Source organism: Urtica dioica, chromosome 3 (genome assembly GCF_054948205.1).
Source record: "Urtica dioica subsp. dioica isolate 48M chromosome 3, U.dioica_male_clone48M_v1_H2, whole genome shotgun sequence".
NCBI lineage: Eukaryota > Viridiplantae > Streptophyta > Magnoliopsida > Rosales > Urticaceae > Urtica > Urtica dioica.
In genome coordinates, this window is record NC_142758.1 from 19,129,203 (window position 1) to 19,141,890 (window position 12,688).

The following is a 12,688-nucleotide window of genomic DNA, read 5'->3' on the forward strand; positions in this document are numbered from 1 at the left end:
GGAGTCAGCAATGCAAGATTGCTTAATACTTCTCCACACAACAGCTCCACCATTAAGGATGAACACAGATCCCGAAGTGGATTTCCTGGAATCCTTATCCGCTTGAAAATCGGAGTCGGTATATCCCGTCATAGTCAGGTCAGTACCTGAGTATGTAAGCATCAAGTTCCTAGTTCTTCGAAGATACTTAAGAACATGCTTAACAGCAATCCAGTGCTCGGGTCCAGGGTTGGATTGGAAACGACTAACTACGCCAACGGCGAAACATATATCAGGTCGGGTGCAAAGCATAGCATACATGAGGCTTCCTACGGCAGAGGCGTAAGGAATTTTCCTCATGTCTTCAATCTCTTGTGCAGTCTTGGGAGACTGGTCCTTAGAGAGTGAAACTCCATGCCTAAAGGGTGTTTGACCCCTCTTGCAGTCTTGCATCGAGAAGCGATCCATCACCTTATCAATATAAGATGCTTGAGAGAGCGACAGGGTCCGGTTTTTCCTATCTCGAAAGATTTGGATTCCCAGAATGTATGCAGCTTCTCCTAGATCCTTCATATCGAATTGCTTTGCCAGCCAGACCTTAACCTCAGATAACTTACCCACGTCATTACCAATGAGTAGTATATCATCGACATATAGTACCAGAAACACAACTTTGCCTTCGTGTATTAACTTGTAAACACAAGGCTCATCTATTGACTGTTCAAAGCCGAAGCTCTTTACAGTTTCATCGAATCTAATATTCCATGACCTAGATGCTTGCTTTAGTCCATAAATGGATTTAAGCAACTCACAAACCTTGGTCTCTTGACCTTTATCCACGAAACCGTCTGGTTGAGCCATGTAAATGCGCTCGTCAAGATTGCCATTCAGAAAGGCTGTCTTGACATCCATTTGCCAGATCTCATAGTCGAGAGCTGCAGCTATGGATAGGAGTATGCGGATGGATTTAAGCATCGCGACTGGCGAGAAGGTTTCTTCATAGTCAATCCCTTCTTGTTGGGTATAACCCTTCGCCACAAGTCGTGCTTTGAACGTCTCAACGTTCCCATCAGGACCCCTTTTCTTCTTGTATATCCACTTACACCCTACGGGTTTAATCCCTTCAGGAAGGTCTACAAGTTTCCAGACTTTGTTGACATACATCGAGTGCATCTCAACTTTCATGGCGTCAAGCCAAAGGTTTGATTCAGAACAAGCCATTGCTTGGCTATAGGAAACAGGATCATCCATGTCGGAGACGGCTACAAGAGAGTCTCCATAAGACATGTACCTGTCAGGCTTTTGAGTAGCCCTCCCACTACGTCGAAGTACTACTTGACGAGATTCTGATGAGTTAGGTTGTGTTTCAGTTGGGGTAAGAACAGTTCTTACAGACGAGGTAGAAGCTTCCTCACCCAACTTTTCTTCAAGCACAATTTTGCTTCTAGGTTTCGCATCCTTCATAAAGTCCTCCTCAAGGAAACGAGCATTCGTGCTAACGAAAGTCTTATCGTCCTCGGGACTATAGAAAGTAAAACCCTTGGTTTCCTTCGGATATCCTACAAACAGGCACAATTCTGACCTACTAGCCAACTTGCTAGTCTTTTGCCTCAGCACGTGTGCAGGGCAACCCCAAATTCGGATGCGGCCAAGATTCACTTTACGGCCAGTCCATCGTTCATAAGGAGTACCAGGAACCGTCTTGGACGGAACTTGGTTCAGAATGTAGGCGGCTGTTTCGAGGGCATATCCCCAAAAGGAAAGCGGGAGTGATGAGTAACTCATCATTGATCTAACCATCTCCATAAGAGTTCGGTTTCTTCTCTCTGACACTCCGTTTTGTTGAGGTGTGCCAGGTGCGGTAAGCTGAGAAGCGATACCTTCTTCTTTAAGAAAGTCATCGAACTCTCCAGACATATACTCACCACCTCGATCAGATCGAAGGGTTTTGATCACTTTGCCAGTTTGCTTTTCCACTAAAGCCCTAAAGACCTTAAATACGTTAAAGGTCTCGGATTTGTGTTTAAGCAAATAGACAAACCCATATCTTGAGTAATCATCAGTGAAGGTAACGAAGTATTCGTATCCTCCACGTGCCTGTTGGTTGAGCGGACCACATACATCAGAATGTATTAGTTCCAGCAACTCAGTGGCTCTTCGACCCTTATCGGAGAAAGGTCGCTTAGTCATTTTTCCTTCTATACAGGATTCACAAGTAGGTAGTGAACCTATTGCAGAGGCTTGGAGTGGACCATCCCTCACAAGTCTCTTAATCCTATCTAGACTGATATGACCAAGTCTTAAGTGCCAGAGGTATGTTGATTTTGTTAGATCGGAGGATTCAGAAAGTTTGATCCTCTTTGGCTCCCTAATTAGATCGTTATCTATTTCGGTGTCTAAAAGAGAAGGTTGAGTGGGATAGATGTAGAAAAGAGAATTCTTCATACATGCATTAGTGACAAAAGAATTATCAGGAAACGAAATACGAATTCCATTCTTTATGAACTTTAAACAATAATCTTGCTCGAGAAGACGAGCAACGGATATTAAGTTCTTCCCAAAGGTAGGAACAAAATAAGCATTATTCAAGTTTAAAGTGCGGTCTTCAAAAGACAGCGTCATGGATCCCACAGCCTTCGCAGACACCAGGCTCCCATCACCCCATTTGAAACAGAACTCGCCTTCCTCTAAGATTTTGGTTTTCTTGAAACCATTCAAGGAACAACAAATATGGTTAGTAGCAGCGGAGTCAAGAATCCACGTTGATACATTATCAGCTACTAAGCATGCTTCGGTAACTAGTACAATACTATGTTCCTTTGCTTTGAGATAGGCGGGACAATTCCTTTTATCGGCCTTGTAAGGTCTCTTCACAGTTCCAGAGGCGGAGGCTTCTTGCTCAGTAGCATGTGCCTCTCCTTGATTCCTCTTTCTCTTATTGAGACCTACAGCAGTGTGAAGCTCCTTCATAAGCTCGGTAACAGTGTCCTTTAGCTTTGTGATGGAGTAGTTCAGCTTGGAGGTATCAAGAGATGCGGGGAGAGTTTCTAAGATCATATCTATGATATTCTTCCCATCAATCTCAGATCCTAGGATTTCCATTTCATTTAGGTAACTAATAATCAGCATCATATGGTCCCTAACAGGAGTCCTAGCCTTCATGCGACAGTTCATAAACTGTCGGACTGCTTGTAGCCTTGTTTGACGCCTTTGCCCTCCAAACATCTCAAGGAGATTGTAGAGCATGTCAGCGGCAGTCTCGATGTCACGATGTTGCTCTTTCAGCATATTGTTCATAGATGCCAAGATATAGCACCTCACAATCTCATCGGATCGAAGCCAGGCCGCTAAGGCGTCATTGTCCTCTTGAGTTGAATCATCATTCGTCAGAGGAGGACACGGGGTGGTGAGTACCTATTTGTGCTTGTTAACGGTAGGTATTATGTCGAGGTTACGTTTCGAATCTACGTAGTTTTCGTTTTCGAGTTTGATCGAGGAAAGAAAGATTGAGAGATGTTTGCGAGACATGTTGCCTATTTAAGTTGAAACAAGTTTATGATTAGTCTTTGGTTTAGGATTTAAGTTTCATTAAGACTTTTGTAAAATCCAAAGGTGTTATAAACTAAACGATAATTTACTCCCTCAAGAGAAGGCCGCAAAAAATCTCCATTTATAAGTAAATGACACATCATTAATGCTAAGCCAAGATGTCAGTACATCATTTTGACTAGCCACCTTGTAAATTGGTTTGATCACTCACATCCTTTCGCAGAGCCTCAAGGGAGGATACTAGGGATTGAGCCTAAGTGTGCAACCAACCACTTAGTCCAAAAGATCAGCTTTGAAAAACAATCCCCCAAGGGGAGGCCTTGCCATCATTGCATCACTCTCGGACGTAGCTCATTGAGCAATGATCGAAGCAATAACGCCTTGGAGTACTCACATTTAAGTGAGGGTCGCAAGAGCGGCTCTTAGTCCCACGTTATTGCATCTTTCACTAGTGTTGGGGATCGCGGGTTACAAACAACGAATATAACCCTCCCACTTAGTTTTTGGAGTTGGTTCATCGACTCTTATAAGTTCGGAAACAAATTTCCTAGTTAGAGAGCGACAGAGCGGACAACTAGAAGAGAATCCTAGATCGACATGTTCAGAGCAGTATTAGTGCATAAAGGCACAAGGTACATACTCGATCTTTTCCTATTTTCTATTTCGGGAAAGTGCGTGAGGGAAGTGTGAACTTCAACTCACTCGAACACTTGAAAGTTTGAGATTACACATCTTTTTATTTTTCGGCTTGTCTACAAGGAGACCTCCCACTCAAATTTTCAAGAGCATATAGATTTTGAACATATGTGATATAGATATAGTTTTGAAAACATTTTGAAAACTTATTTGATTTGGCTGACAAAATATTTTCAAGTTTGAAAGTGAAAACGGTTTTTCAAAATTCAAACTAGTTTTGTTAAAAATTCAATTTCAATTAATCTTTCAAAAATCAAAACTTTTAATCTTTACACATCATGTTTATAATCATATGAAAAACATTTTTGCTCAAGAAAATTTTCTCATTAGAGTTCTATAACTCATGGTAGTGGGGTTTGAAAATCCGGATTTCTAAAAAAACTGGAGTTTCGGACAGCCGCGCACCTCGGAGTAAAATCGCCATATCTGGCGGCTCCGATGTCCTTTTGAGCCGAAACCGGTGGCATTGGACAGAGGACAGACAGAGCTTTAATTTGATTCAAGAATCATTAAATTTCGATTTCTGAGCAGAGAGTTATGCCACTTTTAATGCGGGTTTACTCCAGCTCGAAGAAAAAGAAATAAATTAAAGCTTGGTCCTACTTAGGTGCGAAAAAGAATCAAGTGTAACGGAACGTTTTAAGATGTTGTTTAAAGCTTTTATTTGTGTTTTATTAGCAAGGTAATAACAAGGCATAAAAGAAATAACAACAAGCATAAAACGATTCAAGTAAAAATAAGAAACTAGCAAGATAACAAAACTAGTCACAAAATTTTACTCGAAAATTCTCAAACCTTTAAAACACGTTTTTCAATATAAAAAATTAAAAACTTTTTGAACTGATTCTAATGTGTTTTAACATCATCCCAAACTCATAGAAAATCAACATGGTTTTTAATTTAGAGACAAGAGCAATAAATTAAAAAAAAATCTAAGATTACAATTCTAACTTGTCACAAAATTAGTAAACTTTCGAAAACGATTTTCAAACTCATAATTTAAAAACATGCACATGCATTCCTTTGACCATAGCTCTGATACCATTTGTTGGAATCGATCTAGGGTTTAAGAAAAAGTTTAACGCTTCGTTAAGCGGCGGAATTTTAAAAATTTTCTTTTTAAGTAAAACTAGATTTTACTAACCTAGACAAGAGCATGTGCATGTAAATAAAAACTAATATGAGCTATTAAAGTTACTAACCTTTTTGATGCTTGAACGTTGATGAGCCTTTGGAAGGTTGGCAACGTTCGTCTCCCCTCGCAGCACGTCTCTCTTTTCTTTCCTCGGGAACTCGAGCAACCACGATAGTTTCTATCACTATATCACTCGAAAAGAAGGAATCAGTGAGTATGCACTTTTAAACACTACGACTTAAGAACAAGTCTTGAAGTCGCAGAGCTAAACGCTAGGTCGAGTGAGGACCTAGGTGCCAAGACAAGAAAAAAATCGAAAATAAACTAGAGAGAGAGAGAAGAGGACTTCGGCCAAGTTCTAGAGAGAGAGTCTCTCAAATCTCTTAAACTTGGATAATGAATTGTGAGGAAATGAGGCTCCTATTTATAGGAGAGGTCTCACCTTCAATAAGGTAGTTTCCTCTTCTATAGAATATCACATATTCATGAGCAATTTCCTCTTTTTTCCCTTTGAGATACTCGGCCAAGCTAGGGCTTCTAGAAGCCTTGATTTGTTTCCTATTTTGTTCAAGGCTTGCCTTGTCTCTCAATGTGGCCGATTCCCTTGTGCATCCTTATGCAAATTTGTTTCCTCTTTTTCTTTTGGCAAGTATCTAAATACATTTATGCACAAAATAAAATCTCCTATTTCTCTATTAGGGTAGGCGCCCAAGTCTCTCTAGAAGGAGCTTCTAGAAGCTTCTTCATTTGTTCATGACAACATGAGAAAGACCCATTAAGAATTTTCAATAAAATTCTCATGAAACGAAATTAATTCACAAGGCCCAATGATCAAGTCATGGCCGAGTGAAACATGTCACAAAATGACCTTGTCAAAAAATTTATTGACATTCATTTCATCCTTTGTCTCAAAAGACAAAAATACCCTTTTAACTATTTTCGTTCTTGTTTTGGCTTAGCTTCCAGTTTAACTATTCCTATCGATGTGATTCGTGACAGTGACCTCATGGATCCAAATGAACAAAGCTTTAGCTAAACACTTGGACTCAAAAGTTCACAAACCTTTTCCAAGTTTAGCTTAATGCCAACTGACTCCACTAAAGAGCTGACACTGAAAATCTCTCGGTTCAAATGAATTTATTTTCTACTCAAGAATTCGACCTAATTATGATGAGCGGATCCACTGAATATTATCTATGTTTACCCTTCATGAATGTCATCAGCTAGTCGGGATTTACTAAATTGCCATTTTACCCTTCTAGCTGTTATTTCCTCAACTCCTTTGTCGCTTGTGAATAAGTTAGAAACAATGTATTGACGAGGAGCTAACAAGTCACATTGTTTCATCCAAAAGAGTCAGGACTCAATTTGGACACTGGCCAGTTCATTTATTCACACTCCAAGGAACAAAGCATGAGATGACATATATTGCATTTCAGCAATCTTGTACATGAATTCCATATCTATGAGAACTTCACAAAGTTACTCATGACAGACTCGTACCTTAGTACTTCACCAATAGGCCTTGTTCGGAATCACATAGTGAGTCCGAACTTTGACTTTCTCAAATGAGAATACTAAGGTGTGAAATGGCATGTCTCATTTCAGGATTAAGGTAAGCATGATGCAATTCATTCATACATAGTGACTTCGAGACATAAGAGGTTAAATGGTTTGTTCTTATATTGTCTCTAGAAGTGCACTGGTCAATTCAGTACCTTCGGAAGATACCTAGAAGAACTATAGAGTTCCTAACTCTCAATGCCTCATAACCAGACATCATAGATTCTTCTAACAATCATACTGAGGTCAATAGTCCTTTGACCCTAAGATTGCGAATATATCGTTTTAAGCGAACTACGAAGAGTTTGTTCATGCAAATCTACATTTGTCTCTTCGTAAGTTGTTAAGTTTGTTTATGGACTAAAAGACTATGGTTTTATGATAAAGCTTCAGACAAGGAAGATTGAATGAACGTTTCAACTTTATTAATGAATGAATAGGCAATTACAAGCAAGAGTCTTTATGAGACTTTATTACATCAAATGTTCAAAATAAAGACTACAACTCTTCTTGTGGGCACCATTGACAACAGAAAAGAGGTAATTGGCTCATGAATATGTGATATTCTATAGAAGAGGAAACTACCTTATAGAAGGTGAGACCTCTCCTATAAATAGGAGCCCCTTTTCTTCACAATTCATTCATTCCAAGTTTTAGAGATTTGAGAGACTCTCTCTCTAGAACCTTGGCCGTCTTCTCTCTCTCTCTCTCTCTTCATTTTCGATTTCTTTGTTTTGGCACCTAGGTCTTCATTTGACCTAGAGTTTAGCTCTGCGACTTCAAGACTCGTTCTTAAGTCGTAGCGTTTAAAAGTGCCCACTCACTAATTCCTTTTCTCTCGAGTGATTTAGTGATAGAAACTTTCGTGGTTGCTCGAGGTGCCGAGGAAAGAAAGACGGACGTGCTGCGAGGGGAGACGAGCGTTGCAACTTTCTAAGAGCTTCTCAAAGATCAAGCTTCAAGAAAGGTTAGTAATCCTCTTAGCTCATAATAGTTTTTAATTACGTGTACTTGCTCTTTGTCTAGGTTAGTAAAAACTGTTTTTACTTGTAAAAGAAAATTTTTAAAATTCCGCCGCTTACCGAAGCGTTAATTATTTTCTTAAACCCTAGATCGATTCCAACAAATGGTGTCAGAGCTATGGTCAAAGATTAGCATGTACATGTATTTAAAAATATGAGCTTGAAAATCGTTTTCGAAAGTTTACTAATTTTGTGACAAGTTAGAATTGTTATCTTAGATTTTTTTAAATTTATTGCTCATGCCTTTAAATTAAAAATCATGTTGATTTTCTATGAGTTTGGGATGATATTAAAACACATTAGAATCAGTTCTAAAAGTTTTTAATTTTTTATATTGAAAAACGTGTTTTAAAGGTTTGAGAAATTTCGAGTAAAATTTTGTGACTAGTTTTATAGTCTTACTAGTTTCTTATTTTTACTTGAATCGTTTTATGCTTGTTGTTATTTATTTTATACCATGTTATTACCCTGCTAATAAAAAAAAATAAAAGCTTTAACAACCTTCATAAAACGTTCCGTTACACTCGATTCTTTTTCGCACCTAAAAAGGACCAAGCTTTAATTATTTCTTTTTCTTCGAGATGGAGTAAACCCGCATTAAAAGTGGCATAACTCTCTGCTCAGAAATCTAAATTTGATGATTCTTAAATCAAACTAAATCTCTGTCTGTCATCTGTCCAATGCCACCGGTTTCAGGTCAAAAGGACATCGGAGCCGCCAGTTATGGCGATTTTACTCCGAGGTGCGCGGCTGTTCCTAAACTCCAGTTTTTTTAGAATTCCGGATTTTCAGCCTCACTACCATGAGTTATAGAACTCTAATGAGAAAATTTTCTTGAGCAAAAATGTTTTTCATAAGATTATAAACATGATGTGTAAGATTAAAATGTTTTGATTTTTGAAAGTTTAATTGAAATTGAGTTTTTACAAAACTAGTTTGAATTTTGAAAAACCGTTTTGACTTTCAAACTTGAAAATATTTTGTCATCCAAATCAAATAAGTTTTCAAAATGTTTTCAAAACTATATCTATATCACATATGTTCAAAATCTATATGCTCTTGAAAATTTGAGTGGGAGGTCTCCTTGTAGACAAGCCGAAAAATAAAAAGATGTGTAATCTCAAACTTTCAAGTGTTCGAGTGAGTTGAAGTTCACACTTCCCTCACGCACTTTCCCGAAATAGAAAATAGGAAAATTCGAGTATGTACCTTGTGCCTTTATGCACTAACACTGCTCTGAACATGTCGATCTAGGATTCTCTTCTAGTTGTCCGCTCTGTCGTTCTTTAACTAGGAAATCTGTTTCCGAACTTATAAGAGTCGATGAACCAACTCCAAAAACTAAGTGGGAGGGTTATACTTGTTGTTTGTAACCCACGATCCCCAACACTAATGAAAGAAGCAATTAACGTGGGACTAAGAGCCGCTCTTGCGACCCTCTCTTAAATGGGAGTACTCCAAGGCGTTATTGCATCGATCATTGCTCAATGAGCTACGTCCGAGAGTGAGACGATGATGACAAGGCCTCCCCTTGGGGGATTGTTTTTCAAAGTTGACCTTTTGGACTAAGTGGTTGGTTGCACACTTAGGCTCAATCCCTAGTAATCCTCCCTTGAGGCTCTGCGAAAGGATGTGAGTGATCAAACCAATTTAAAAGGTGGCTAGTCAAAATTGATGTATTGACATCTTGGCTAAGCATTAATGATGTGTCATTTACTTATAAATGGAGATTTTTTGCGGCCTTCTCTTGAGGGAGTAAATTATCGTTTGGTTTATAACACCTTTGGATTTTATCAAAGTCTTAAATAAAACTTAAATCCTAAACCAAAGACTAATCATAAACTTGTTTCAACTTATAAAGGCATATGTCTCTCAACCATCTCTTGATCATTCTTTCCTCGAATAAACTCGAAAACAAAAACTGCGTAGATTCGAAACATAACCTCGACATAATCCTTACCAAGCACAAATGGGTACTCACCACCCCGTGTTCTCCTCTGACGAATAATGATTCAACTCAAGAGGACAAAGACGCCTTGGCGGCCTGGCTTTGCTCCGATGAGAATGTGAGGTGCTATATCTTAGCATCAATGAACAATGTGTTACAACAACAACATCGTGACATCGAGACTACCGCCGACATGCTCACCAATCTCCATGAGATGTTTGGAGGGCAAAGGCGTCAAGCAAGGCAAAAAGCAGTCCGACAATTTATGAACTGTCGCATGAAGGCTAGGACTCCTGTTGGAGACTTTATGATATTGATCATTAGTCATCTGAGTAAAATGGAAATCCTAGAATCTGAGATTGATGGGAATGTTGTCAATGGTGCCCACAAGAAGAGTTGTAATCTTTATTTTGTACATTTGATGTAATAAAGTCTCATGAAGACTCTTGCTTGTAATTGCCTATTCATTCATTAATAAAGTTGAAACGTTCATTCAATCTTCCTTGTTTGAAGCTTTATGATAAAACCTTAGTCTTTTAGTCCATAAACAAACTTAACAACTTACGAAGAGACAAATGTAGATTTGCATGAACAAACTCTTCGTAGTTTGCTTAAAACGATATATTCGCAATCTTAGGGTCAAAGGACTATTGACCTCAGTATGATTGTTAGAAGAATCTATGATGTCTGGTTATGAGGCATTGAGAGTTGGAGACTCTATAGTTCTTCTAGGTATCTTCCGAAGGTACTGAATTGACCAGTGCACTTCTAGAGACAAGATAAGAACAAACCATTTAACCTCTTATGTCTTGAAGTCACTATGTATGAATTGCATCATGCTTACCTTAATCCTGAAATGAGACATGCCATTTCACAGCTTAGTATTCTCATTTGAGAAAGTCAGAGTTCGGACTCACTATGTGATTCCGAACAGGGCCTATTGGTGAAGTACCAAGTTGTGAGTATGTCATGAGTAACTTTGTGAAGTTCTCATAGATATCGAATTCATGTACAAGATTGCTGAAATGCAATGCATGTGACCTCATGCTTTGTTCCTTGGAGTGTGAATAAATGAACTGGCCAGTGTCCAAATTGAGTCCTGACTCTTTTGGATGAAACAATGTGACTTGTTAGCTCCTCGTCAATACATTGTTTCTAACTTATTCACAAGCGACAAACGAGTTGAGGAAATAACAGCTAGAAGGGTAAAATGGTAATTTAGTAAATCCCGACTAGCTGATGACATTCATGAAGGGTAAACATAGATAATATTCAGTGGATCCGCTCATTATAATTAGGTGAATTCTTGAGTAGAAAATAAATTCATTCGAACCGAGAGATTTTCAGTGTCAGCTCTTTAGTGGAGTCAGTTGGCATTAAGCTAAACCTGGAAAAGGTTTGTGAACTTTTGAGTCCAAGTGTTTAGCTCAAGCTTTGTTCATTTGGGTCCATGAGGTCACTGTCACGAATCATATCGATAGGAATAGTTAAACTGGAAGATAAGTCAAAACAAGAACGAAAATAGTCAAAAGGGTATTTTTGTCTTTTGAGGCAAAGGATGTAATGAATGTCAATAAATTTTTGACAAGTTCATTTGATGACTTAATGTCACTCGGCCATGACTTGATCATTGGGCCTCGTGAATTAATTTCATTTCATAAGAGTTTTATTGAAAATTCTTAATGGGCCTTTTTTTTATGTTCTCATGAATAAATGAAGAAGCTTCTAGAAGCTCCTTCTAGAGACATGTTGGGCGCCTACCCTATAGAGAAATAGGAGAGTTTATTTTGTGCATAAATGTATTTAGATACTTGCCAAAAGAAAAAGAGGAAACAAATTTGTATAAGGATGCATAAGGAACTTCGGCCATGTTGAGAGAAAAGGCAAGCCATGAACAAAATTGGAAACAAATCAAGGCTTCTAGAAGCCCTTGTTGGCCGAGTGTCTCAATAGGGAAAAGAGGAAATTGGCTCATGAATATGTGATATTCTATAGAAGAGGAAACTACCTTATTGAAGGTGAGACCTCTCCTATAAATAGGAGCCTCATTTCCTCACATTTTAATTCATCCAAGTTTAAGAGATTTGAGAGACTCTCTCTCTAGAACTTTGGCCGAAACTCCTCTCTCTCTCTCTCTAGTTAATTTTCGATTATTCTTGTTTTGGCACCTAGGTCCTCACTCGACCTAGTGTTTAGCTCTCTGACTTCAAGACTTGTTCTTAAGTCGTAGTGTTTAAAAGTGCCCACTCACTGATTCCTTTTATTTCGAGTGATTTAGTGATAGAAACTATCGTGGTTGCTCGAGGTGCCGAGGAAAGAAAGAGAGACGTGCTGTGAGGAGACGAGCGTTGCAAACTTTCCAAAAGCTTCCTCAAAGTTCAAGCTTCAAGAAAGGTTAGTAAACTTCTAGCTCATATTAGTTTTTAATTACATGTACTTGCTCTTTGTCTAGGTTAGTAAAAACTGTTTTTACTTGTAAAGAAATTTTTTAAAATTCCGCCGCTTCCCGAAGCGTTTAATCTTTTTCTTAAATCCTAGATCAATTCCAAAAAATGGTATCAGAGCTATGGTCAAAGATATGCATGTACATGTATTTAAAAATATGAGCTTGAAAATCGTTTTCGAAAGTTTACTAAAAATCTTAGATTTTTTTAAATTTATTGCTCTTGCCTATAAATTAAAAATTATGTTGATTTTCTATGAGTTTGTGATGTTTTTAAAACACATTAGAATCAGTTTTAAAAGTTTTTAATTTTTTATATTGAAAAACGTGTTTTAAAGGTTTGAGAAATTTCG